At 35.6% G+C, this 25,069-nt stretch overlaps 1 protein-coding gene across 6 annotated transcripts in view; it reads right to left on the minus strand.

Annotated features, from left to right (window-relative positions):
• Positions 1 to 25,069, minus strand: part of GTDC1 (glycosyltransferase like domain containing 1) — a 437,921-nt gene that overhangs the window by 373,757 nt on the left and 39,095 nt on the right. For 2 of the 6 annotated variants that reach the window (XM_056793816.1, XM_016433619.2), the window contains exon 2: positions 16,902 to 16,976. The exons of the other annotated variants lie outside the window; for them this stretch is intronic. The gene's annotated coding sequence lies outside the window, so the exon portion shown is untranslated. The remainder of the gene's footprint in view (positions 1 to 16,901; positions 16,977 to 25,069) is intronic. 6 annotated transcript variants of the gene reach the window in all.

The raw sequence follows: 25,069 nt of genomic DNA on the forward strand, positions 1-25,069 counted from the left end.
TATTTATTTTAGTTAATGCATTGATTTGAAGCTTAGCTCAATGATTTCTTTAACATAATTTCACTTCATTATTACAATTATCCTGTGAGCTTAAATGAAAAATTAGTTGGAAATGCTATATAGCAAAATGTCAATTATGCCATTGTGGGTCCAATATTATGCCTATTTTACTTGGTCTTCTACTAGAGAGAAAGGAAGGTGTAGCAATTATAAAATATTGGTATTTAAAGCAACTTTTGTAAAAGATGTGTGTTCAAAGAAGACTTGAAATAATACTTAATGGAGTTTTCTGATTATCTTCATTGGACTTATTTCATTCTTGCTCATTTTCCCCAGAGCTATATTAGTTAACCAAATAAAGATTATATTTTGAAATATAGAATTTTATACTACTGACATATGCTCTAAGTATCAAGGGTCAACATATACCCATGAGAAGATGTACATTAATCGTATACAGAGCAAAATATGCAGGACACCATTACCTATACATACATACATACATACATACATACACACACATGAACTACAATAATGAAAATGAAAAGATCACTAAAAGGAAGCTAAACTATAAGAAGATGAAAAATCAGCAATGGTCCTAAAAGATAGATGTGATATTTCTCTCCTCAAGGTGGCAAGGTAGGAAACTACTACTATAGATAGATGGATGGATGGATGGATGGATGGATGGATGGATGGATGGATGGACGGACGGACGGACGGACGGACGAACAGACAGGTAGGTAGGTAGGTAGGTGGGTAGGTAGGTAGGTAGGTAGATAGATAGACAGACAGACAGACAGACAGAAGAAAAAGAGAGAGACAGAGAGAGGAGAAAGAGGAGGGAGATGGAGAGACAGAGAGACAGAGTAAGAGACCGCTTTAAGGATTACAGTATCTTCCTCACAACCACACCCTAAGGTAAATAGTGAAAGCATTATTCCCATTTTACAGGATCATTTATAAACCCTGGCCCCTATTAGCTTTAAAAAAAGATAATTATGCAATAATTCTAAATAGTATTAATAATTCTGAGTGATTTTACACACACACACACACACACACACATATTTGTACCACAATAGACTCTGGAGAGGGGTCAGGTATAGGCACAGGACATTGATTCTACCAATAAGAAGAGAGTCTCATTCTTATGGGCTTTGGCGCACTGGTCATATCACATTTTAAGAAGTACAACCTGATGTAATATTTACAGTGAAAGATGAGTGGACATGAAGAACAGGGCATAAGGAAGGTTTGTAGCAGGGTATGGAGGAGTTGAAGGGAGAGAGGAAATATGGCTGCCAGTGAGGAAAAAGGAGAGAGATGCCCCCTGCCGAGAGGCTGTTTTTCACCAAAATGGGGAGTCCAAGAAATGAGCCACTTATGATAGCCTGCGGGGATATCTTCTTGCTGGATTGCTGCCATCAAGTTGCCTCAGAGCAGGCTAAACACAGACTCTCCTGAGGGACAAGCCTTTCCTCAGAATTTGGTCTCCCAGCAGGGGTCCAATAAGAACCGTTTGTAATTGGATGACTGAACTGAGGTTCAGCTCCCTCTATGCCCCAGAAAGATAGTCTACTTCTCTGACTGCGATATTCAAATTAGATAAATTTTAATAATCAGTTCAGATTGTAGAGGTATCAGGGACAAGGGAAGAGGGATGTCCCTAAATAAGATTGGAGTCTTTCTCAGATTTGGAGCTGAGGCCAGGCCTCACAGGCTGGTGGAAGGTTTCTCCCACTCCCGTCTACGCTATATCTGTGCTAGCTTTGTCACTTCCAAAATCTTAGCAGAAGACAACAAGCAACAAGAACAGTTCTGACTTTCAGAGCTGATTGGGCTATCTCTTTGGCTGAAGCAAGTAGAGGAACTTCAATCCAGAGACATGGAACCAAAAGCCAAGCTCCTCCCCTTCCCATGCCAGAAGAAAGTGCTCCTAGTCACAAGACCCAAGTGCCACTCCCAGTTGCCCCTTCCCCCACCAATTGTCAGTCTTGACAATTTCCTCTCTATGGATATTCCCATTGTTGCCTATTTCAACACAGTGGCAGAAAGTCCAGAACTCGTTCTAGTTTCCTTTCCACACTGGGAGATAAAATGATTTGTCAACAGCCATACCCCAAAAGGACGTTGAGTGAGATCTGAATCCTGACCTCCTAAATCCTAACTCTTATCCATATACCAGAATGCCTTTCACTGGTATTTAAAGACAAGACAAGATAAGGAGGTCAGACTGGGCCATGGTTAAAAAATAAACTAATTCTTTCTGGGGGGTGTTGATTTTTACTAACATTCTACTTTGGGAATAATGAAAATATCTCAGAATGCCCTTTGAAGTTCCTCCCATCAATCTCTCCCAACTTGGCTTTATCTTTCAGGAAAAGGAGTAGTTTAGGGCAAGCTAATCCAAGAAAGGAAGAAGAAAAAACTATTTTCTTCTACCCCAATACATACACAGAAACTACCTTAAGCTCTGCATTAAGAATCAAGAAATAATTATAATCTTTTGATTTCTTGCTATTACAAAAGAAAGATTAGGGTACAAATTCTGAAAATGTTTTAAATATACTTATTCAGGGAGAACGGTTCAATGGAACCACAAACAGTCCCTTGCTTCTTCCAATTTAAAGAATCATCTTTTGCTATTGATGATGTTTTTGAAATATTTTTCTTACCACTGATTATACTGAAATGATATTTACAAGTGTCGCTTTCATAAAATAAAAGGTCTTAGAGGACAAGAACAGTTTCCAAATGTTGTTCTCTGTACAGTTTTCAAGTAGTTAGCTCAGCTCTATGCAAGCATTTAAAAAATAAAACAAATATATTCATTCTGAACCTTTAGTAAAAAAAATTAAACTTAACCATACATTATCAACATTTAAGAAAGATTATAATACAAGATAAAAGAAACAGATCATTTCCATATGTTTCAACTCAGTTTTGCAAGCAGTTGATAGAAAAGTTCATACACTTAAAAAGATGCCTTTCATTTAAAAGATGTATTAAATATAAGTTAAAAGTAAAACATTTGGTTTAAATAAGCACATCTTTTCTCTACAAACTTTTATAAAAACTGAGTAACTATAATAACTTCTGATATTTTATCAACATATTAGTAATTATTTTTTCAAATTCCTCAGGCAGCCACAAATAACAACATACAGGAGGGCCGATATAATTACATGCCAAAAAAGACAGACCAGCACCCTTACACTCAAAGCTCCTCTCTGTGGCTCCTTCATACCCCATATGTTGCTAATAAAACTGCTTGAATCATACCTATGAGACAGTTTTACTGATATTGTATCAGATCCTCGGGTTCTTCATATGACATACGATGTCAATAGAACTACGGCAAATGCAAATTTTAAAAATGAATCCAATAGAAGTGTACATTATACATACAATATGCAGTATGGCACCTTGGATTAAAATTACAATTCCATTAGTTGATCCTTTATACTGTAAAACATCAATTGCATTCTAGAATAGTAATTTCACCGTGGAAACACAAATACACATAATATTAAAAAGTCTAAAGACAGAAATTCAAGAAAAGAGCATTTTACTATGATGCTACAATAAAAAGAGGTGGTACAAAATATTCACCTAAGAGTCTGTGACCCATTCACCTATCAGTATTCACAGAGTCCAAGGGAAAGTGGGTTCAAGCTTAGACAGCACATGTGGCAAAAGGGCAATTCAAAATTCTTAGAAGTTCTATTGCTAGAGTCCTCAGGACATTCCCCTTAACTATGGTGTAGTTTTCTGCTGGGCTCTGAGTAGACTCTACACAGACTCTACACTGTAGAGCAACAAATCTGCTTCTAGTTTGTCCTTAGTTCCAAACATAACATTAGATGATGCTGTGGGGATGTCTTTTGGACCTCCAAAGTTCAAAATGTCCGTTGTCCATCAAAGGGGAGAGAAAGGCTCTGGAAGGGAAGAGACTGAGTCCAAGAATGATGCCCTGGGCTATAATTCCATAGATTCCTCTGCAAGCTGTAATCTTTCAGATTCTGAACTGGTTCTCTGGTTTTAAACAAGCCTCAAAAGGTTTTATCAAGTTGACTCAGTTAACGTGAACACTATTCCTGTTGAATAAGGACTTTTTCATGCACTTAGTTCCAAAGTAATTGATCAAGGACTTTTTCTGCACTTAGTCTATAGCATAGGACTTATTGATTGATCAAGATATGTTCTCACCTGGTTAAGATATGAGGGAGTAACATTTTATCACTTACTTTAAGTGGCTTGAGGTGACTTGACTGATTTGTTCAATCAATCACCACCTTACACCTACTATAGATACTAAAGGCATTCTGTCTGCCAACACTCATTTATTCAGGGATTACAGTGTGCCAGGCACTGTGCTAAGGTACACCAGAAAAGTATCACAATTTACAAATCCCCTATGAACATAGTTCCTTTTAATAAAATCAGTCTGATCATGAAAGGGGAATTTGTAAATTGTGATACCATTCTGGAGGGAGGGAGGAAGGAAAGGAAGTCAAGAAGGAAGGGAGGGAGGGAGGAAGGGAGGGAGGGAGGGAGGGAGGGAGGGAGGGAGGGAGGAAGGGAGGGAGGGAGGAAGAAGAAGGAAGGAAGGGAGGGAGGGAGGGAGGAAGGGAGGAAGGGAGGTCAAGACTGTACCTTTCTGAAAACCATCATGAGAAAAGCATGGAGCACCTCATATAATCATATCCTTTTGAATCAAACTTTATCCTCTTCTTATCTTCTCTCATCTCATCTCAAAAGTTGTCTTAACTTTGCCCTCATGTTCAATCTGTTGCCAAGGCCTGTCAATGTCACCTCTGAAACTTCTCTCTAATACACACACTCCCTTTCTCTCCTGGCACTGCAACCACTTTGAAGCAGAACTCATCATCCCACAGCTGGACAATTACAATATCCTGATGGTGGATCTGCCTCAAGCCTTTCCACACTCAAATCTCATCCTCCATTCAGCCACACCAGTGATTTTCCTAAAGCACAGGACCAACTACAGTTGCCCTCTACTCAATAAACTCTGCTGGCTTCCTATTGCCCCCAGGATCAATAAAAAGTCTTTTACAAATACAAAATGCTTTAGGCACTGAAAGCCCTTGAAACCTCACCCATCCTACTTTTTCATTCTTCTTGCACCTTACCAAATGTACCCTTTGATCGAATGACACTGGCCTCCTAGTTAGTCCCCAAACAAGTTACTGCATCTCTCAGTTCTGGGCATTTTTCTGATTGTCCCTCATTCCTAGAAAGTTCTCCCCAATCATTTCCACCTACTGGTTTCCCAGACTTCCTTTAAATCCCAACTAAAGTTTGATCTTCTATAGGAAGTCTTTCCCAATTCGTATTAATGCTAGCACCTTCTCTCTGTAAACTTTAATAATTCAATTAATTTATATTAAATTAAAAGCTTTAATGAATAACTTTATATTTAATCTTTATATAGCTTATTTGTATATATTTGTTTGCTTGTTGTCTCCCCTATTACATTGTGAGCTCCTTAGGGAAGGAATTATATTTTTTCTCTTTTTGTATCCCCAGTGTTTAGCACAGTGCCAGGCACAGAGTAGGTACCTGTTAAATGTTTAATGATTGGTTGATTTTAAGATAGATTTCTAGAGTCATGAGGGCCAATTTATACTAGGAACATAAATATTTTCCATTCAATCCCATGGTTGTACAAAAGCATAAATACAATACCACATCCTTAGAAATTCTGTATTTTCACTTTTCCACAACAAATATTTACTAAGTATCCATACTGTGTGAAGTACAAAAGGAGATACAAATATATTTGATGGAATCTTTACCATCAAAGAATTGACTTCAGGGCAGTTAGGTGGTTCAGTAGATTGAGAGCCAGGCCTAGAGATGGAGGGTTCTGGATTCAAATTTGATTTAAGACACTTTCTAGCTATGTGACCCTGGGCAAGTCACTTAACCCCCATTACCTAGTCTTTACCACTCTTCTGCCTTGGAAATGAATACACAGTATTGATTCTAGGATAGCAGTTAAAAATAAACTGATGTCTTAAATCACTCAGTGATTTAAGAATAAAATAAAATTGTAAATGATTTAAGGATAAAACAAAAAAATCCTATATAAATATACTAACGTCTGCTTTTTCTACTGTATCAAGCAAGTCACTAAGCCTGACAGCCTACAAATCTATAAAACAGAGAAGATAATTTTAATATTCCTGTCTGTTGTTTAAAAGAATTGTACAAAGTAAATAAGACGCTCTGAAAATCTGAAAGAACAGAATACTTCCCTTAACAACAAAGGCCTAGGACAGTCCCTGATTTAATCTTCTCTTTTAATGGAAGCAGAGTAGTATAGCCAACAGTGCAAGAACTCATTTTGTGGGAATGTATTTAGAATCCCACAAATTACAACTTAAGGCAAGGGCATTCAGAGTTCTATAAGGCTGGAACCACATTTATAATCACCATTAAACAAAAAAGGCACATGTCCACTAAATGTTCTGGCACCCATGGCCACTTGGAAAGCACACTGGATCTGGAATGCAGAAGGATTTGTGTTCAAATCTTGACTGACATTTAACTAGTTCTATTACTCCAGGAAAACCACTTCAATCCATCAATCCATCAATCAGCACCCGATTCTGTACTAGACACTGTTTTAGGAGCTGAGGATGCAACTACAAAAATGAGATAGCCTCTACCCTCAAAGAACTTAAAACTTTCTTCATGTGTAAATTGAAATAATAATAATAACAGCAATAATAATAATAAATACTTCTTTATCTTACAGGATTTTATGGGGAAAATACTTCATAAACTTTAAAGCACTACATAAATATAAATAACCAAATGTACAATCTATTAGATATCCAAAGGGTTTCAATCTGGAAGATAGCTCAGAGATCATTAGGCCCAATAAGGTCCTAGACAAGATTCTTAAATTCTCCAGGCCCCAGATTCCTCAAATCTAAGATGGAATGACTAGACATCTAAAGTCCCTTTTAGGACTGAATCTATGATCATGATAATCCTCCTTTTACGAATGAGGAAACAGAAGTTCACAAAAGTTAAACATCTAATATTTCCAATATTCTCTAGTAAAGAACTAAATCAAGATTTAAACGTAAGACCCTCTAACTCCAAATTTTTCTTGAAAGCAGAAATTAGGTGTTTAATCTATATACTAAGTCACCTAAAAAAAAACCTGAAAACATTAAGTGCATTTAGAACAATTTTATTAAATGTATTATAGATATTGTTGTTGCTATTCTTCAGTTGTTTCAGTTGTATATGACTCTTCCAGAACCCATCTGGGGTTTTCTTGGCAAAGATACTGGAGTGGTTTCTCGTGTCCTCTTTCAGTTCACTTTACAAATGAGGAAACTGAGGCAAACAGAGTTGCCTAGGTTTACATATCTAGTAAGTATCTGAAGCCAAATTTGCACTTGATTCCTCCCAGCAATCTTTCCACTCTTCCACATAGCTGCTATATTATTATAGTTTTATTAATAGTTAATATTTATATTTATAAATGGTCACTTACATAATATTTAATTTATTTTTAAATTGTACATAGAGCTAGGGACAGTTGTGAAAAAGTCTTGTGTAACTGTAAAATATAAACATTCAAAAGGAGACATTACAGTGGACAATTCATCTGTGATACGGTGTGTATATATAAATATGGGTGAGAGAGAAAAAGGGAGCTGCTTCAATCCAAAGAGTGACAAGCAGAAGACTACTTGCTAAACCTTGCATTTTTAGCCTTTGTCTACTCTGGTATCCACAGTCTGAGATTACAGATAATATACAAGTTCCAATTTTGTTTGGAAACTCTTCCCCTACCACCACCACCCCCCAAAAAAGAAAAAGAATTGCTTTATCAAGAATATACTTTGGGAAAATACTTTCTTAGTTTAGAACAGGGAACGTTTTAAGACTTTACCTTTAGTCACTGATTACAGTCTCTTTTCCCAAAAACTCTAACAAATGAAGTCTAGCAATGAGAAGACTTAAATTTAATTTGTATTTTAACCTCCTTCTTCTTAGTCTATAGCTCCGTGGTAGAAGTACTAATTAATAAGCAGTAAAATGGCCAAAGGGTAGGTAGCAGTAGAGGAGGAGGAGAAAGAAAAGGAGGAGGAGGAGAGTGAGACATAAAATGGATAATCTGTCTCTAGGTAATTAACTATTCTATAATGAATGAATTAAGTAGACTTTCAAAAAGTCAATGACAATAATTGTTGGGAGTTTGGTACATGAGTGGCTTTTTGTTTATTTATGGTGGTTGTTGCTAAGATGGAAAGAAGGCATTCTGAAGAAAAAAAAACAACAAGGAAGTAATTTTGTGACCTTGCTAAGCTATATTTATTCATCTTGGCCAGGTAAGAATTCTTATTAGCAAATAATTTAGAATCTGGTTAAAAAGATCTGACTTTTAATGAAATAATTGGGCATAATGTCAACACAGACACAAGACAATACTATATAAGCAATTTAAGAATAAGAAAATAGATGTCCCAATGAGTAGCTATTAATGATGAAATTTAGATATGCTTGCTACGGTTTGGAAAAAACACAATGGAAGTGGCTTTTTCTGTAATAGATTAAGGAGATAAACTTCCACTGGATCGAATTCTTACACGTCTGTCCTGCACCCTGTGCACCTGCACACGTCACCATCTGCAAAATGATTTTTCCTTCATGTCAAACTTTTAACTTTGCCCAGAGGCACAGCTGACAAAACAGGACCAGTCATGCTCATTCTGAGCTCAGGATCTTAGGAGTAGATTAAGATGTCATCCAAATAATCACCACATTATAGTCACTTCAGACCTTGCAGAACGAAGCTGATAATATCAAGGAAAAGCATTATAGAGTCCCAACATCACAGGTTCTTAAATATTTTATATATCTATATCTACATTTATATATATAATTTTGTGTATAATGTTTAGATAGGTCTCCATCCCCCTACAATGTAAACTCCTTGACAGCAAGAACATTTACCGATTCATTTTTATCTTTGTATCTCCAGCGCTTAGCATGGTACCCGGCACACAGCTTGCTGACTGATAGAGTCAACATGTGTGTATTCATTTTGCTGGACATGGGTCTGCAAAGCCTCCTTTACTGCTTATCCCCTGGGCTGATGTTGATGAGACAGCACGCTCTAGGGTGACCTATTCAGTGGCAGCCTGCTCCAAAAGGATCAGGAAGTTGGCAAATCAAGGAAGAGGGTGGCACTACTCCCTGATGCTGATGGCAATCAGGACTCTGTAATTGTGATACTGTGTTTCTTTTTAAAAAGCAAAACCAGTGCCCCAGGACCAGAGCTGGATGATCAGGCAGCCACTATGTATGAATCCTCATAGGGATCAAGCCCTGAGAGAGAAAAGATCTGGCTGCTCATGACAGGACTACAGGGTCACAATCTGGCCCCAACTTCCATTTCTTTTGTGTGTACTTTTTCACTTTCATTTTCTGCCATGAACTGCTTGTTTTGGGGAGGCTCTGAAGTTCCATGGAAGCTACAAAACCCAAAATATCCTATAAAGACAGTTTTCTATTCCCTACTAGTCTAAGAGAAAGGAACCAGTTTATACTTGGAGAACTCTTATTTGATAGGAGTTCTAAAACCCCTGGATTATGAATGCAGTGCTCTCTGTACTGTAAGAAAACTGGTCCAGTTGCTATTCCCCGCACATAACTCTTCAACTCTCCTGCTTACCAGCCTTTCCCTTTTCTTTTTTTCTTTTTTCAGAGATGATCTCTCATTTTTTAAAATTATTTAATTTGTCTTTCTTTTATTTCAGTAACAAATTTACTCATACGTTTTCCATGGTTACACTTTCCCCTATTTCTGAAATGCTTTCCTTCCTCATCTCTGCTTCTTGCAACCAGAATGACCTGCAAAGCTCAGCTCTAGCATCACTTCTCCCTGAGGCCACAAGGTCAGCCAGAAGAGCAGACACAGAGGTGGCCGCATAAGTTCTGAATTTGACAGCATACCTACCTCAATATATGTCAATTAGTTATGTGAATTTTAGATTTACTCTACCCTGCTTAGTCTTTAGAATTTTAGCAACCAGGATTGTATACACCCCCACTTAAGGATTAACTGTGGGAGAGGATGGTCTATGACCCACGTGTGCTAGCAAGTGACAAATCAGAAACAACTGACTGACCTCCTGGACTGTCCTAAGCCAAGTTTAAGCCACCATTGGTATATGTGAGACACAGGAAGTGATGTAAATAACTGCCTTTATATTTTGCATCACTTCCTGTGAGAGGCTTTTTTGTGGACTTTGGCAATGGAACTTGACTCAATGTGTGCGTGGGACCTCAGACTCCTTCCCTGAAGGGACCATGTGGTGAATGATAAGGCTGACTCCCCTTTCCTTTGACCTTTCTGAAGGCACTAGCCTCCAAGGAGGCCCCTCATCTTGGAGGAAGTCTCCTGGCTGGAAGCCAAGCTAGATTTAATCTTCTGGAAAGGCCCCTTGGATGAGGTCTCTGAACTCCCCCTGGCTCAGGCCAGGCCAGAGCAGAATTTCTCCTTTCTCTCTCTCCCTCATTCTTAAATTCTTCTTTCTATTATAAATAAACCACCATAAAATTCCATTCTGACTTGAGTATTTCATTGAGTTATAGAATTTAAATCCCTGGCGACCACTAACATTTTATTCAGTCTCAACCCTAAAATTTACCCTTAACAGTCACTGATCAATCCATATACTTTCTATATCTATGCTCTAAACTCTGTATCAATCTTTATTACTCCCAACATGCCTGATAATTTTTTTTTTTAATTTCAGGTCATCTCCATCAATCCCCTCACTTTTACACATGACTATAGCTACATGGCAATTGATGTGAAAAACATATCCCCTAAAAGTCAGATTATTCACATTTACCTGGTATATTTCCACCAAGTCAGAAACAATACAAGTAATGCAAATCCACATACATCTGACCATGTCAACATCTTGATTATTAACACTACTTAAGACCTAGCCGTACATTGAGGAACTGAAAGATTAAATAGACTTTGCCATGATCACCCAGGGAGGAAGTAACAGTATCAGGATTAGAACCCTGGGTCTCTGACTCCAGATTCAGCAATCCATTACAACATCAGCTATAAGCATCATGGAAAGGCAGGCTCATTGTTCCAGTGACACCACACTTCTGGCTGTGGATGGTATTTACCGTGGAACTTGGTGCTATTTGGCTCCCAGGTAATTCCAGTTGACTACTCTGGTTGGCAGCCAAGCAAAGCGCTTGGAAACAGAACTAGAGACAATAAGGGCGCCGAACATGATTTATTTCAATCGATATTGGATTAGTGAGTGCATTTCAAGAACCCCAGGAATCAAAGATGAGTGAATGGCATAGAAAATAAGATTTCATGATGGCTCTCCAAGTAGAAAATGGTTTTTTTGGGTTTTTTGGTAAATGACAGACCACACTGAAGAGATCAATTGTTGATTGTTTCCATCACCACCATGGAAGACGGCCATGAGACCATTTTCATGATGAACAAGGTTAGAGGACAAGATTGTCAAGGACTGAGAGTTCAGACACAAAGTCTACTGCTGTGGAAGAGTGGTAAAACAAAAGACAAATACAACTAGCTGGCAAGACAAGCCCCTGAAGGTCCAGGCAATGGTGGTTCCAAAGAGAGCCTCCTTAAATAAGGATCTCCTAGCTTCCCCCATTCCTTATATATCATGGTGGCCCTTTGCCAGGTAGTTCCTGGTGAATGAATGAACAAATAAGAGAGTGAAATGCCTTTTACTCTATACTCCATGCAAGCCATTCCCTGTATATATTCCACTTCTTATTTCCAGCTTTACATAGCTTATCTCCTAAGTCTCCTTCCTTCCATTCCTGCCTCCTAAAACTCAACTCTCACACACCACCTCCTGGAAAAGGCCTTACATTCTCAGATCCAAGAATCATGGCTCTACGGTCAGAAGGCAGTCAGAGAATCTACGATTTATACAACATATCCATCCACCTCAAAGTACTTCATTAGTCAATCAGTTCCATCCTTCCATTTTCTGCCTCCATACTAGAAGCTCTGTTATTAGTCTTTATTATTCCTGAATGGCCCAATAAGAATAATTTTGGTAAAGTGATTTAAAAGTTGTTAGCTCTCTCATTCTCTGGATCTTTCCTTGTGTTTATGTGTGTATTTTCTATTTACTCATCTGTTTGCATGTTATTTACCTTCAATAGAATATAAGTTCCTTGTTAGTGATAATCTTATTCTTGTCTGTGTATTCTCCCTTATTTCAGTGCCTGGCAGACAATAAGTGTTTAATAAATGCTGAACTGAAAAGAAATTTACTATCAGGAGAAAATAAATATTTATTTCTTTAGAATAATCACAAGAATTCAAAACTTAGTAGAAACAATACTAGTTTGTGAAACTAAACAGTTCAAAATATGGTTCCAAAAGCTAAACTTAGTGGGAAAGTTAATTTAATGTGGTAGAAACACCATTTGTAATTACAAACTTAGTAGCAATTCAGGAAAATTAGCTCTATGGAAAAGCTGGAAAAACAAAAACTACTGTATGGTTGTTATTATTGTTGTTTTGAGCATTTTAATCTGATGTAAGAGCTGCCACAACCCCAAATCAAAATGGTACTTAAAATACATAAAAGGAAAAGGATGATGCTGTAGTACTATGGCCATTCTTAGTCAAAGTTGGGAATTAAATAAAATGCAGCAATCTGTTAAATGTAAAACAATCAATGGAAAAGCTAAGTTCAGTTGTTAAGAATACAGCAAAAAAAAAAAGTGTTGTTTTTTTCCAAGAACAAATTGTGACTAAATTCAGAGGCCACTCTCAGAAGAAGTAGGATAAGAACTGCCACCCAACGAATGAACTGTAGAAATTTAATTTTAAAATAAAGCACAACTTTCATCAAATTTCAAATAATTCAGAAAAGCCAGAATGAGGACTAATACATAATGGAAAATGCTTCCTTTATATGAAATTGAACTAATAAAATTTTAGTTCTCTCCATTTTGATAAAATACACACCAACAAAGAGAACTAATGTAGCTCAAGAGATCGTAAAGAAAAAGAAGTAGAAAGGAAGAGGTAGCCAGGAGGCTCAATAGATATAGAGTCAGGCCTGGAGACCAGAGGTCCTATGTTCAAATCTGTCCTTAGATACTTTCTAGATGTGTGACCCTGGACAAGTCACTTAACCCCCATTACCTAGCCCTTACTGCTCTTCTACCTTGGAACCAATGCACAATATTGATTCTGAGATGGAAGTTAAGGTTTAAAAAAGAAAAAGAATGTAGAAAGTAGCTAATAAATTCTTTTATTTATATATATATATATATATATATATATATATACACACATATATATATGTACACTAATACTTTAGCCATTTTAGCATTTTAAAAATTTTAGCATTTCAATGAATTTAATAAATCAGTTACTTTTGCAACTATGTGCATTCTTTGATAATCTTTGTTTAGCATTCATGTCTCTAAAAAGGTGCTGGAAAGAGTCAATCTCCAGAATGAAACATTTTCGTTTTTCCTGGACAAGAACATCCAGAATGAGCATTATATTAAACCTCACTTTGAAAAGGAAGATTATTTAAATTATTGTCTTCACTGTCAAGAAAATGCTAGTAAGTGACACAACTGGTGATCAGGTGCTCAATACAGTGTGGTTGGTGCATACCAGGCGAGGAAGAGAGCTCCAGGAGGCAGAAGGTTTGGAAGGTTGAGGAGAGCCCTCAACACTAGGCAACGAGTTTTGGGCTTTCCTCTATAGGAGCAGGGAGCCATCAACGGTTTTTGCTCCAGAAGCTGATGATACGATGAGAGCTAAGCACTTTAATGGTTGCACACTTTGGTTCAAGATATGCCTGGATCAATTAAGATAGAATAAATAGGAGACAGCCAGGTTGGCTCAGCAGATCAAGAGCCAGTCTTAAAGACAGGAGGGCTTATGTTCGAATCTGGCCTCAGACACTTCTTAATTGTGTGACCCTGGGCAAGTCACTTGACTCTCATTGCTTTATCCTTCTTAGGCCTTTGAACCAATACACAGTACTGATTCTAAAACAGAAGGTAAGAGGGTTTTTTTTTTAATAAAATAAAATAAATTAATTAAAAGATAGTTCACATCCCATCAGCTGAACTCACTACTCTGAATTCCTGACTAATATCTGGTCTGCTTTAACTTTCCAATATTACTCGGCTTTCACTCTTGCAGCTAAATTGGGTGTCCTCCATTCATGATTATGTCTTTCTTGAAGCCTGAAAGGCCAATCAATGGTAGAGCTCTCATGGAGAAGATTTTTCCTCTACTACTATTCCTGAAAGAAGAAAATATTAATGACATCTTCAGGTAGCAGGTTTACTACAGCTAACAAAGGATATTATGGGAAGTCATCACAAACCTCTAAGGTTTCAAATATGTGAAAGACATAAAACAGCATTCAAATAGGATAAAAACTATAAAGCAAAAATTAAATAAACTTGACATGGCAGGGGCTAAATATAAACCACCCTTTTTTTTTTTTTTTAAAATACCAGCAGCCTAAGCAGACAGAGAGCAGGCTGTGGAGACTGAATATCTGGGTTCAAGTCCTACCTCCTGACACACACTATGTGACTCTGGAAAAGTCATTTCACATATCAGTGTCCTGGTTTACTCTCTAAGATTAGAAGTATTAGAATATGTACTGATTTTTTTGGTGGAGAGAATTGAGATTTCTCTAAAACCAAGAATATTACAAGTATGGATCAAAAAAAAATTGTTTTCCCGAAATACAGAACACTTGCTAGAAAATAGTTCTGCTATGAAAACACAAATTTATTTTGATACAATTGATATGTTAGGGAATGACTTTAGTATAATTTGAACTTTCTTTGCTTTCACATGATGCTGTCCCTGAGAAACAGGGAGAGATCACAGAAACCTGCACCACCTCAGAATAACTCAAAAAACTGTGACCCTACTAAAGCCCATTTCCATAAGCAAACTTCAGGACTTTTTCAAGGTAAGCTGCCAAGTTAATTGAATATTTTCTGGGATAGATAGAATTATGGGATGAGGAGGGAGGGTTCTCCCTCTACCCTAGCTCCCATGGTCCATCATGGCCAATGGTCCTAGCCTGGCACTTTGGACTCCACCAAGGGAGCACTCTTACCTGTAGGACTTGGCTTTGTCATCCTTGGTAACTGCAGCACAGATCAAGCCCAAGGTCTTATACACTACCACTATGTACTAGAGTATTTATGTATTTCTTAATCATTTCACATGCATAGGAATATGCTACCATTTTTTATTAGGTTCCTTTTTTTAAAGATGTCACTGATGAAGTCTTTTAGTGTTTTTCCCCTAACCTCATTTCCTCCCATGAGCCTTGTGGTTTTTATTGTGTGATTCTGCATAGCATGATGATTTTTAGGAACACATATATTGTGTTGTAACAGAAATGACTATTTCAAAGAGTAGCAAATTCATAAAGAAATATTTGTTTCAACCATAAAGTATGGAGAGAAATAACATGATGGCAGTTACTGGACAAATACAATTTTTATTTTTAGAATCTTAACTTGTATATTTCTGAGGAGTAAGTGTCAAGTGTTTTGGATCCAAAACTCATTGCCAAAAACAATTTACAAAGTCCTCTTATCAACATAACAATCTCATAACATATCAACATGGGTTTAAATGAAGAATATGGTCCAACAGTTCAGTTATTAGCCCTTTTTTGTATAAGAAATGTATAAGACACAAACTACAAACCTGTTATAAAAACAAAGTGCAAATTGCATTTAGTCAATAAAGGTTATATTATATTCTTATTCAGATTTTTAAAGAATTCTACTCTATATACATTACATTTTTATTAATATAAACTAAAAGAACATTTTAGTCTTACTAACAATTTAGTCTTTCTAAATCAAATTATTGAAAATTATGCATGGAACAGTTTGTTTGTATTTTATATGTTTTTTTTAAAAGAATGTTTTTTAAAAACAATATTTTAGGAGCTAACGCCCATCTCCAATCCACTTCTCTGTCAGTATTTATATATTTGAACCTAGATCCTCCTAACTCCAGGCTTGGCATTCTACCCGAGCCACCTCACTGTACCTGATCATGAGTAATTATTGAAGCAACATAATGAATATAAATCTGGACATGGAATAGGGAAGATGTAAATTTAAATCTCACCTCTAACATAGCTGTGTCTCATAGATAATTCAATTAAATTTGGAGAGCCTCAAATTCATCTATAGAATGGAGATATCATTTGCTTTAAAATTCAAATGAGTTACTACATATAAAAGCATCCAACCAGGGGCTGGACTGAATAGAGTGCTGGACCTAGTTAGGAAGCCCTGAATTCAAATTCAGACTCAGATCATTATTAGCTTTCTTACCCTGAGAAAGTCACTTGAGCTCTATTTCCTTAAGTTTCCTCAATTGTCAATGGAAGATAATAATACCTACTTCTCAAAACTATTGTGAAGATTAAATGAAATATCTGTAAATAAATAAATACATCTTTCTTTATTTCTTTACTTCTTTCCTTCCTTCCTTCCCCCCTCCTTTCCTTCTTTCCTTCCTTCTCTTCTTCCCACTTCTATTATAGACAATCAAGAGTTGATTGCATTAGGACCTTTGGGGACTGTTCTATAGAAAATTTTATAACACTATTTTATTCTGCTACCACCATTTCATTTTCTTTCTAGGAAAAAGAAAAAGGATTACTCTAGCCCAAGCTCAAGAATATATTACCACTAATAATGGAACATTAAGTTTTAAAGCAACTTCAATGAGAAAAAAAAATTTTTCACTATGAAACTTTGCCCTATGGGACACTGTATGCCACTCATTTCCTTACCCTGCTGTGAGGAATTCCTTTTTCTCAAAGCTGTCCTGGACATGAAAGGAGTAATCTTAGGTGTTGTACCATATCCTGAAATGAACCAGAACCAGAAAAGAAAAACAAAATATTAAGGCTGAGCTCTGGATCTGTTTGTAACAAGCTTTGCAACTAATGCTCAGGAACACTGTATTATAATCATGCATCAATCCTAAAACACAATGTAATGATTTGGAAAGGAACAAAATCAGACCATTTAAAAGACACACATCCTTATTATATTTAAAGACTAGTGATATCAGAAAAAAAAACAGCAATTTCTTATTTAATTGTTCCTCCTTTAGTCCTGATTAGAGGAAAAAAATCGAATGTGTATATTCTTAAATATGCAAATTTCTAATCTTAATAAAGCTTTAGTTTTTATCCTCTAGTTCTACAAAATGAGCAAATTCCATACGGAATTGAGAAAAATTCCTTTACAATTTTGTTCCAACCTCCATTTAGTTAACTCTCATTTTACTGGTGTATATTACATAAGTATATAATACTACCTTTTCTATTTATCCTAGTTAGATTGTGGTCAATATAGTGCTGACCCTTGAATCAGAAAGATCTGAGGTCAAATTGGTACTCAGTTACTTTTTTAGCTATAACAGCCTGAAACAAAGTCATTTAACCTCTATATACCTCAATTTTCTCATCTATAAAATGGAGACAATTAAAGCTCTTACCTTACAAGGTTGTTCTAAGGTTCAAATGAGATAATATGTGTAATATTTACAGGTTATTAATATTACACATTAAAATTATTAATGTTAGCAATAATATCTGTAAAATACCTAGTACATTGCCTGGCACATACTAGGCAATTACTTAATGCTTATTCTCCTCCCTCTTTATCTTTATACATGTCTTACCCCTTCTATAAGAAGAGTAGAAACAGTAGTGATCACTAATATTTTACGAATGAATAAATGTATTTACCCTCTTCTTGATAGACCAAAGCCATCCTATTTGCAGGGAAGCTATATCTTAATCTATTTCTTTGTATACAGAACAAGAATATCAGGCATGGCACATAAAAAATAGTTGCTGATTGTCATAATTTCCCCACCTCAGGGATTGTTTCTCAAAAGCATTTGTCTTCTCTACCATCTATCTTTGTTCAATAAAACAGCCAAGAATATTGAATCTGAGAACTAAATATTCCTAGTACTTGCTGATGAGTCACTTACTCATGTAAGACTCTTTGTGACCCCATTTGGGATTTTCTTGGCCAAGATACTGGAGTGATTTGCCATTTCCTTCTCCAGCTCATTTTACAGATCAGGAAACTGAGGCAAAGTTTCCCTATCCCTAGACTCATCACAGATTACCTGTGAATTCATTACATTCTTTATGATATAATTAAATACTCATAGCTAGCATTTTTGGCTCCTAGGGAAAGCAGCATAAAAATTACCTTTGAGTTAATTTTGTAATTCATAATGTGAAAATAATAAAAGTATGAAAAGTGTACAGGCCAGAAGGCAAGAGCCACCCCCATCTCCATGGAAAAGATAGGGCAGGCTGAAGACACCTTGCTAATCTTGCTAACTAGGTATTAAATGTACCTTTTTCTCCTATACTGCTGAAGGATCAACCAACTCCCATAATCTTTCCTTGTAGTCTGGGAAAAGAGGTTTTTTTCATGATAACTGTTGGAATCATCTTTTACATCAGTGTATTTTTAGTTTTATTTAGGGGTTTGGGTTATGCATGACTAATGGCCAATATGGAAGTGTGTTTTGGATGACTATAAGAAAATTTTTTTTTCTTAGAAAGTGATCGCTCTGTGCCTATTGTGAAGGATGGGCAGTCCACTTTAGTTTGGAGATGCCAGTGTAAAGGGTAGAAGTCCAGGAAGCATGCTTAGCAAATTTCTTTCACTGATTCTGCATCTTGTTCCTGGTAAGCCTCCAGTTAAATTTTCCTTTTGAGCTTTCTCTTAAACATAAAAAATAAAAGCACTTATTGCTTCCAAAATGAACTGACCCCATCATTTTTCAGCAAAGTTCTGTTTGGCTAAACAATGCATTCTAATATTCTTAAATATACATTTTAAAAGATGTTAAATCAAGATCCAAGATCAAAAATGCCTCCAGTTTTCACATTATTCCTTTGTAAAATTTAGGAATAGGCATAGGAACTAGGACTTCCTGGTGGGTAAAATCAATGTACCTTCTCTGCAACTTAAAGATTTGGAGAGTTCTCAGAAGGCCTAAAAAGTTCAATAAAATATTCCTAAACAGCAAGGCATATCTGAAGAGAAATAATATTTATTTTGATTATGTATTATATTGATCTAAATATAGATTACATTACCTTGAATTATAACCTCTCCATTTCCTAAAAAAGGACATTTTTTTGATGGAAAAAATAACATAGGCATGAACTAAAATATACTACCAATTACTGGTCCCACTAAGTTTTTATAAAAGGCTGGATTATGTTGTTATTGATGATGATGGTGTTGTTGTTGGAGAGAGGAGAGTGAGAAAGCACACAGAAGTAGATGTTCTATATTCTAACCAAAAAGCTACTTTAAATAAAGTGAAGACAGGAAAGTTTTTAGAAATCTGTTTTCCGGGGGAAATTTTGTACTGATGGCAATTCAATTCCAATGATTTACAAGTAGGCCTTAAGCACTTTAAAAGTCATCTGTAAGAATCACCAAAGAATTCAATTCTACATAGAGAATATGGGCTAAGGCTAATAATGTTCATACCCATGATCACAATGCAGCCAAAATGTACAAGTCAATGAAATTCACAGAATCCTTCAAGCCTTAATGAACTGCCACTTTACTATATTACAATATCTACCCAATTCCAGAATAGTAAAGGTATTAATTTTTTTTAAATAAATCTAACAAAATAGGCAACTTTAATGTTAATGCTGCTTTTTAAAAAATACTCATCCAGATGCATTTGGGAGAAAATAGCATTTATCACTAGTCTATCTGCAACTCTAAAAGAATTCAACCCCAGATTCAAATAGTATACAGAAGCACACAACAACAGAGTTGAGGGACTATTAGAAAAGCTTACAGAGTACAGAAAATATCTGCTTCCAATTTGCCTAGTAAATATGGCGACCAATATCTGTTTCCTTCGGTTGAAAAATAAACTACTCCAAAAAAATCACACTGTCTTGCATTATTAGCATGTGCACTATGTCCTTGTATTGTTCTGAAAGGCATAATGGTTCTAGGCATTTGGACTGGGCCAATCTGCAGCTAATTCTGAGCCATCTTAGCCATGGAAAAACGGCTTTACTGACCCAGCAGCAGGAGGACACTAGCAAGTACAGAGCGTGAAACTGAGCCATGTCCTCTTTTCTAAGAGGCTCCATTGTAAACAAATGGCATAGGTATGAAAGATGGACTTGTTAGAAGCAAAAGGCTCTCTATAGCATAAAAGATGTTTTCCACTGTACATAGTTTGAACACGTGACCCATAAAACTACAATATTCTAATCAAATGAGAATTATTCCATTTATAAAATAACAATCTGCATATAAATACATAGTCTTAATTATAATATTTAGGTCTGGAAGGAAGCTTACAAAGATCTAATGTCATCTCTCCATTTTCCAGATAAGGAAACTGAGGCCTAGAAGGATTAAATGATTCACCAAGGGTCATGAATCTAGCAAAGAAAATTAGGATTTGAACCAAAATCCTCTAAATTATAACCTAGCGGTGCTTTACTTCAAAACTACAATCAAGAAATGTAGCATTGAAGCTTTCTTGCCTTTTAAAGCAGTAACAGCTAGAATTGATCCTTAAGGAATAATAGTAGCTCCATTTTCTGCTTCCTTAGTTTTTACAATCACAGAAAAATAATAAAAAACAGCAGCTATGATTTAAGGGTCTTAAAGTACTTTCCACATACCATATTATTTCATCTTCACGATGACAGAGGTGAGGTTAGTGCTAAGCCCATTTTATAGATGAGGAAATGAGGCAGGAAGATAGTGACCTGCCAAGAGCCACCCAGAGTCAAGACTCAAAGAGGCAAGACTCAAATTTGGGTCTTCATAACAACACAATACTTTACAATCACATAGTGCAATGTAATTTGCAAAGAATTTCACATATATTATTGCATTTGAGGCCATTTTTTTTTTCTAGGTGAGATGGCATCATACCACTGATCCTTCTTGAGCCCAACTATCTTTCATTGAGGCTAACAATTTTCATTACTTGAGAATCAACTCAATCCAATCAGTTTTTGAGAGTTCTTAGAACTCCTCAGTGGGAAATATCAAAAGTATAAAAGATAGGGGAAAAAATTCATTCCCTTCCTATTTTCAAAGAGCCATTAATATTGAGATATTTTTTGGTATGGCTAAACAATGTGATTCATGCCTATTAAATAATATCTCTAAATATTATCATATAAAGCAATATAGAAATTTCTACAATTTGACTTTAATTTTTTTTTAGGTTTAGAAACAATTCCATAGCAATATGCTATTGGAAAAAAAATTGATGGGAATGAATTCCACGTAGCTATAAGTCTCTTAAGTTTGGTCAGTAAATATATTATTTGAAATGGCATTCCCCAATATCTTATACCACTTTGTGACCCTCACCAATAAGCTTTTCATTTATTTAATTAAATAGAATTACTAACCTGTGTATTCATTATTTATATTAAGCTGTTACATGAAATTAAACAAGCAATTTCATGGGTCTGGGTCCCTTCATTAACAAGCATCCTATAATTGTACTTAGTTTTATCAAGTCCTTTACTGTTTAGCTATGGGAGCAAAAACTTGAAAGGAGACAGAGAAGTTCGAAAAGATCAAGAAAAGATTATAAACACTTTGAAAGCAAAGGCCATGTTTTATACTTCTTTGTGTCACTCAACAACATTTAATTCAGGTGCAATTCACATTGGAAACACATTGAATGCATAAATACCCAATAAATATTGAAAAATCAATTAGATTCCTGGATTGTTTCAAATTATAATGTATAGAGATATTATTAGACACTAATTACATTTTTTTAGGTACACAAAAATTTTTCATGAACAACTTTCTCCTCATTTCTTTGGGGAGGTGACAAGGAGAGGGAGGAGGCATGGGTCCATGTAAAAGAAAAATAAAAAAGGAATCCATTGAAAAAACTGGGGAAGAAAAGTAGGGGAAGAGAGTAGGAGAAATACAATATTTCTGTCCAGGTATGTTAAGGTCTATTATCAGAAAGAACAATTAGACTTGTTCAATCTGACCTCTAAAGACAGAAGTAAGAGCAATGAGTGGGAGTTACCAAGAAGAAAATCTAGCTTTTAGGTTAGGGGAAAAAAATCCTAACAAGAAGAGCTATCCCAAAGGAGGACAAATTGCCTCAAGAGGAAGTGGTTTTTCCTTACTAGAGATCTTCAAGTTGAGACTAGAAGACCCCTTGTAAAGTATGTTACAATGAGGATTCTTTCTCTATATGGGATGGACTAGAGAGCCTCTCCTTGAGGTCCCTTCCAACCCTCGAATTTTATGACTGACTCTGAGGACAAAATTTCTAAGGTTCTAGTTTTCCCATTAATTCCTTTCTTGAACACCCTATATGTCCACATTGCGGTCATCAAATCCAACAGCCTTTTCTCTGTCCTGCATTTTCTGGACTTCTCATAGCCCCTCCACCATGGACTACTCTTCTCTTTTCTTCCTAGCCAGTCTTTAAAGTACAGATTCTTAATCTTTCCATGGACTCCTCATAATAATGTTTTTGAATGCATAAAATAAAATGCAGAGGATTATAAAAGAAGTCAATCAAACCAATTAAGAAATAGCTATCAAAATATTTCTTTTAAAAACAAAACAAAAAGTTCATAGACTTCCAGATTCAGAACTCCTGCTTTAAAGCTTTGGTTTCTGGGACACCATACCCTCCAGTTTTCTAATTAATTACTCTTTTGTTGGTTACTCTTATTTTAGTTCATGAACTATAAATATCCGCTCAGGTTTCCTCCTTTTACATAGACTTTTATTTATCAACCAGTCTACAAACATTTAAGTTCCTGATATTATACTTATTAGGTACTGCCTTAGGCCCTGAGCATATAAATACAAAAGTGAGATGCTACCAGCTTTTTTGAGGGGTGGGCTGAGGAGGGAAAGATACTGTTAGTATTCATTCAAATACAATGTATTCATAGTAACTAACACTCCTCTAGGAGTTATCTGCTCCCTAGGTTTCAATGATTATGTGTACATGGACTGCTCCCAAACCTACATAGCTATTCCTAATTTCTTATCCTCTCCTCCATTTTTCACATTGAGCCAGGGAGGCAGGTATTATGCTGTAAGGAAGAGGAAGAAACTCTCTTTTTAGAGGAAAATAATGTTCAGAAACATCGCTTATATGACTTTCGTACTAGTTGGGCCAGCATGATTTAAGTTAATTGTATCCTAACATAAATCTCCAAAACATTGTTATAAAATGTTATGATAGTTATTGCTGCTTGTTTTGTTTAAAAAGTTTTGGGAATAGTCATTTGATAGGAGCAGGTAGTTTTTAGAAGAAGAAATCAAAGCCATCTATAGTCATATGAAAAAATGCTCTCAATCTTATTGGTTAAAGAAATGCAAATTAAAACAGCTCTGAGGTACCACCTCAAACCAATCAGATTGGCTAATATTTTACAGAAAAAGAAAAGGACAAATGTTAGAAGACATATGAAAAAATAATATTAGTAGTATAAACAGTATAAAATAAATAGTATAAAAAATAATGTATTGTCAGTGGAATTGTGAAATGATGTACCCATTCTAGAGAAGAATTTGGAACTATGCTCTAAGGGCTATAAAACTGTGCATCCCCATTGACGTAGCAATACCACAAGTAAGTTTGTACTCCAAAGAGAACAAAGGAAAAGAAAAAGCACTTATATGTACAAAAGTATTTATAGAAGCTCATTTTGTGATGGTAAAGATTTAGAAAGTGAGGAAATGCTCATCAATTGATAAATAGTTGAATAAATTGTGGTATAGGATTGTGATCAAATACTACTGTGTTATAAGAAATAATAGGCAGGATACTTTCAGAAAAACCTGGGAAGCCTTATATGAACTGATAAACAGTGAACACAGAGTAACAGAGATATTGTAAAGATCATCAAATTTGAATGACTTAGCTATTCTCAGCAATACAAAGATCCAAAACAGTTCTAAAGCATTTATGAAGAAAAACACTATACCCAGTCAGGGGAAAAAAAAACTGATGGCATATGAAAGCAAACTGCAGCATACTATTTACTTTTTTATTATTCTTGGTTTTGGGGTCTGTTTTCTTTTGCAACAAGGCTAATATGGAAATGCTTTGAATGACTACAGATGTAAAATCTATATCAAATTGCTTGACTTCTCAAGGAGAGAGGGAGAGGAGAAGGAGGAGAGACAGAGTGACAGAAAGAGAGAAGGAGGAGATATGGAAGTCAAGTTTTTAAATGAAAAATTTCAAATATTAAGTTATTTTTATTCAATATTTAAATAAAAATATTTGTGTACTTGAGAAAAAGAATTAAAGAAAAAGAGAAAGAAGAGCCTCATCATTTAAACCTGAGGATAGTAATGTACAGCATAACTAGATAAATGGGAAAGGATGCATTCTCTTGCCCTGGACTATAAAATGAAATCACTAGAATAGATTATCGCTAAGGTCCCTTACAGGGCTACAAAGTTCAACTGAGGAACTAACAATGAACATATTTCTTCTGAATTTAACAACAGTAACAGATGCTAGGGAAAGTTATCTATGGAAATAAATGTAGTTCAAACTAGGCAAAATGTAAAATCAACATCTTCTATGTTACCAAAAAGGAAATATGTGGCTACAGGTTAAGAGCAGATCAAAAACTTACATTTTAAAGTGGTCAGAAATGTAGTAGCTTTCTCTCGAAACCATGAAGCTTTCCTAGAAAACTGGACATCATATAAATGACCAGAAGTATAAAGAAAGACAATTTCATAAAGAAGTGACTTTATTTAATTTTATTTAAAAATTATTTTAAAAAAATAATAATAATTAAGTTCATAAAGAGGTACATTCAGGTAACCAATTTTTTTTTTACTTAAAAGGAAAATTCTGATGGGCACTGTTGACCAAATGTAATGCATTTCCAAGTTATATCTTATA

This window comes from Monodelphis domestica, chromosome 4 (genome assembly GCF_027887165.1).
Source record: "Monodelphis domestica isolate mMonDom1 chromosome 4, mMonDom1.pri, whole genome shotgun sequence".
NCBI lineage: Eukaryota > Metazoa > Chordata > Mammalia > Didelphimorphia > Didelphidae > Monodelphis > Monodelphis domestica.